The 5,078-nt window shown below is 40.6% G+C and overlaps 1 non-coding gene across 1 annotated transcript; it reads right to left on the bottom strand.

Moving 5' to 3' along the window:
- Window positions 1-2,517: 2,517 nt before the first annotated feature.
- LOC149528787 (U1 spliceosomal RNA) lies at window positions 2,518-2,679 on the bottom strand. The gene has a single exon (XR_016359312.1). It is a non-coding gene; the product is annotated as a U1 spliceosomal RNA (small nuclear RNA).
- Window positions 2,680-5,078: the final 2,399 nt, after the last annotated feature.

Raw genomic sequence — 5,078 nt, 5'->3', positions numbered from 1 at the left:
ACCACATGCGCTACACACTACTTCTCCTCACCCGCTAGTAGAGTCACCTCTGCATCCCCAATCTAGTGTTGAAGTCATTTTAAATCCCCTGCCAAATACGCTGCCTCACTAGCCTCCTGTTCCAACTATGACGTCTACTACCCTATCGTTACCAGTTACTGCAAACACAGAGGCTAAAAAACAAAATTTTTCAAATATAGAGGCTGCAAATCCAGAGGTTCCCACACCGCACAATATTAATTTAAGGCGGTCTACAAGAGAGAAGAAACGTCCCAGGAAACTTGATGACTATGAGCTGTTATTTTCTCTTTGTTCTGATCAGGCAGAGCCCCAAACTTGTAAACAAGCATGTTTTGATATTAATTCAGTGTTCTGGATGGATGCAATGTGGGATGAAATTGAGTCTTTAAACTCAAACCAAACCTGGGATTTGGTTCCACTTCCAGCAAATCGTAAAGCATTGAAAAATAAGTGGGTCTATTGCATCAAAGAGGAAGACGGAGGTCAAAAAAGATACAGGGCAAGATTAGTAGTGAAGGGATTTGCTCAGAAACAGGGTGTGGATTTCAATGAATTTTTTTCTCCAGTGGTGAAAATGCAAACAATTCGTTTGGTACTTGGCATGGCCGCAGCATGGGACCTCGAGCTTGAGCAACTTGATGTCAAAGCAACATTTCTACATGGGGATATTGATGAAGAATTATATATGGAACAGCCAGAAGGCTTCATCAAACAGGGACAGGAACATTTAGTTTGCAAATTAAAGAGGAGTCTTTATGGGCTGAAACAAGCTCCTCGTCAATGGTACTTGAAGTTTGATAATTTTATGACTCAGCAAGGCTTTACCCGTTGCGAATCAAACCCATGTGTATACCACAAAAGGCTTCCGACTGGTGAGTTCATGATATTATTATTATATGTTGATGATATGTTGATTGCTAGTAACAATATGAGAGTCATTCATGAGCTGAAGACACACTTGTCTCTTCGTTTTGCCATGAAAGATTTAGGGGCAGCAAAGAGGATTCTTGGGATGGATATCATCCGTGATAGGCATAAAAGAGAACTCAGATTATCTCAAGAAAAATACATTCTTAAAGTTTTAGAAAAATTCAATATGTCCAATGCCAAATCAGTTGCCACTCCATTGGCTGATCATTTTAAATTGTCTTCTAAGTTGTGTCCTTCTACTCCGGAAGAAAAACATGCGATGGCTGGTATTCCCTATTCTTCAGCAGTTGGGAGTCTAATGTATGCCATGCTTAGCACACGTCCGGATATTGCTCATGCAGTGGGAGTTGTGAGTGGTTTTATGAGTAATCCTGGAAAAACTCGTTGGCAAGCAGTTCAATGGATTCTTCAGTATTTGAGAGGCACTTTCTCTCATGTTTTATGTTTTAACAATAAATCTCCTTACATCTGCGGCTATGTTGATGCTGATATGGCTGGAGATTTAGATAAACGAATATCAACAACAGGTTATGTGTTTAAGTTTGCCGGGGCAGCGATTAGCTGGACTTCTCGAAAGCAACCAGTTGTTGCTCTTTCCTCTACCGAGGCTGAATACATTGCTCTCACAGAGGGGGCAAAAGAGCTGATATGGTTACAACGATTGTTTGGAGAGTTGGGATTTAAACAATCCACTTTTACTCTGTTTTCAGACAACAGGAGTGCCATTTATTTGGCCCACAATTCAACCTTCCACAGTCGTTCCAAGCATATAGAAACCAGATTTCACTTCATTCGTCATGCTCTTGAAGAGGGAAGATTAAAGTTAGAGAAGATTGACACAACGGTCAATCTGGCTGATATGTTCACCAAAGTTGTATCTCGAGAGAAGTTTGAATTCTGTAGAGCTTCTCTCGGCATTGTGACGACGTAGCCATAAGCACCAAGTGGGGGATATCTCTAAACAGCTTGTCTTATAGTGCTGATTGGACTTCAAGTGGGAGATTGTAACGGTTCTGCAGTGTAACGATTCTGCAGTGTAACAGTTCTGCAGAGATTCTTTGTGAAGCCCAATTACCGTTGATTGTAACTGCTCCTCCTTGATTCTCGGAGATGCTTGAATGCATTTATATATGCTATGAGCTGAGAGCTGCTGCATCATTATATCAAGATTTATTTCTAATAGAGATATTGGCCCTGCTTGTAATGTGGATGTAATCCAAAATATCTGGATGAACCATTATAATTTTGGTGTCTCCGTTTCTGTTCTTTTTTTCTCTGGTCTTGTTATTGTTCTGTTCTGTTTCTGTTGTTAATTAGTTTTTGGGTCTGCAACTTACTTTCAACAAGGGCAACTACTTGTTAATGCAACAAATTAATTTGATTTATATGGATCTATCCAACAAATGACTAAAGAGGTCAATAAGACTGTAAGAGTTCGTCCTACTTACAAAGCGCAGCACCCATTAACTCACAAAGCGAAAGCTCCTCGGCCTCTCTCCCTCTGGCTGCTAGGTTCTCTTTCTGTAGAATCATCATTTGAGTAATTATTTGGGTGTTGGTGTTGTGTTGGGGGCCGCGCGTACGCGAGCCCCTCCTATCAGAAATTATTACGTGCACTCTCCACAATGGGAGATGCTAGGCAGAGCTCCCTTCTTCATGTGCAATGAAGGTGCTCTCCCTAGGCCATCGGCCTTTTTGATCACCGATTGACCCTGCCTAGGTAAGTATGCTTTCAATCTACCCCTCTCCTCCTCCTTCTACTCCCCTCCTCTCCCCACTCCACTCTCCTCTCCTCTCCCGCATGTGCGATCATTTCATTGCAACGCTCAGCTATAAGACAAATGCAGGATTGATCTATGCTCTGGTGCACTTAACCAAACAGTCACACACAGCAGTGGGCATGTAGCTCAGATGGTAGAGCGCTCGCTTAGCATGCCAGAGGTACGGGGATCGATACCCCGCATCTCCACTCCGTCGCCCATTTTTTGCTTTGAAGTCCTCATCTTTGGCTCCAAAGATGAGGCTCCAAAACGTAATTAAGAGCAATTAAATCGGTCTGATATCTCCCCCTCTCTCCCTCTCCCTTTATCTTTATATATCTTATCCTTGCAGATCCGCACACACATAGACCATCACATGTATTTATATTATGTTTACATGTCATGCTTAAGAATTAGTTTCATTACACATATCTTTACAGGACTGCAACGCTGGGAAGTTCACCTTTGCATTTATTTGGTTTCTTTTCTCACCAAGAGCCTTCAATACAATTACTACTAGAAACAAGTGCACTCGCTGAATCATCTTTTCTAATTCAGCTCATCATATTTGTGAATGCTTCTGATTTGGGAATCGTAGATCGTCACTTATAAACGTATAATCATTGTCCGTGCATAACATATGGCATTCTCTTTACTTCTTGTTGACACATATCATATCTCTTGTACTTGTAACAATTTTACTACTTCATTTTGAATGCATTTATTGCCATATGCTGCCATTTCAAATATCGGCCCTGATATTATGAAGGCTCCCATAGATTCAATCATGTTCCTCTTCTATTTACGGTGTCACTGATTTAAATCCATACTCGCCGAAGATGCTATCTCTGTGAAACTACACACATTTCTAAGTTCCTCTTTTATATCTTCAAGTTAATGTTTCTGTTCTATATAGTCACTGTTGGTTATGATTGCTATTCCTGTCACTAGCTTTAGCAGACTTCGCCTTATGTAGACTAGAGATATTTTGTTATTGCTAATACATCAGCTTCCCGGCATGGCTTTAGGTCTTTATTCCTCTGACATTGATGATGTTAACACTAGTTGTTTTGTACATGCTTCTGAACTCCTTTGACATCAATGATAAAACTCTCATCAAAGTTATTGTAGAGGAACCTGCAAGAAAATGGCGATTACAAGAAACATCCTTATATTTCGTGTTTCAGTCCACATCATAGTTAAAGAGAGTTTAGGTATCTAACTGGACAGCTGTAAAATTATGCCTTGCTATATTACTGACTAGATGATCTAACTGAAAGGCTGAAAGTTTTAAAAGTTAGCGTGGTTGTGAATATTAAAAAGCAGAATGGTTAAAGGTGGGCGAAAACTTATACCTTATTGAATTGCGAGTAAAGGGTTTTGAATACTTCTTTGCTGCCAAAAGAAGTGACGAAACATGAAGAAACGAATTGTTTTGATTCTCATTCACGTTTTCGCGAATATGAAATTGACGCTCATTCACTACAGCAATTTGGCATTTTATAGTGAAATTGATTGGCTTGTTCATATGCATTTGCTGCAAGATCTATTGCATTGAGCACGATCTCATTCCGTCGTTTTACAACAAGATTATGGAGAGTGGCGCTTTTGTAATCTCTGGCTGGTTTCTTTATGGGTTTTTGTCTACCTGTTTTGTGTCTCTGTTAATTATCTACACGCTCAGGTACATGAGCAGGGTGCGGAACATAGTCAAGAGACAGCTCTCGAGATGTTTGCGTTCCTCGCTCTATCTAATAACTCCAATTGATGATAGTCTCTCGCAGGCCGTTAGACTTTTCAGTTTGACCATGGAAGGGGATCATTCTCTGACTCTATTCTTCTTCCACACACTCATTGAAGATCTCTGCGATGGTGGAAAGCTTTAACAAGCTGAAAATCTCCTCCAAACAATGTTGAACAAAGGACTAATTCCAGATGCAATAACCACCAATACATGGATACATCAGCTCTGCAAGGAGAACCAGCCCAAACAAGCTGCAAGTTTTCTGATGCTAATGCTGGAAAAGGGATATCAAGGTGAGCCCATCACCTTAAAATATCTCGTAGATTGTTTCAGCACAACGGGCAACATGCAGCATGCAAGAAAAAGTTATATGACGCAGTGCAGATGTTGTTGGTAATGCTGGATAAGGGTCACATTAGTGATATGACCACCATTAATAATTTGGTCATGGGTCTTTGCAAGGACCGCAGGACAAGGCAGGTTGCAGAGGTTTTGCATAGAATACTGGAAAAGCGCTATGATCCAGGTGAAATTATCATTGATAATTTTGTGGGTTTTCTTTGTGATGAAGGTGAGTATCATCTTCTGTTGGGCTTAGTGCATGATATGTTGTCAAAAGGACG

Source organism: Cupressus sempervirens, chromosome 11 (assembly GCF_028749045.1).
Source record: "Cupressus sempervirens isolate cs-2001-9-10 chromosome 11, ASM2874904v1, whole genome shotgun sequence".
Classification (NCBI taxonomy): domain Eukaryota; kingdom Viridiplantae; phylum Streptophyta; class Pinopsida; order Cupressales; family Cupressaceae; genus Cupressus; species Cupressus sempervirens.
The sequence above is the reverse complement of the archived record's forward strand: the minus strand, read 5'-3'. Positions and strand labels throughout refer to the sequence as shown.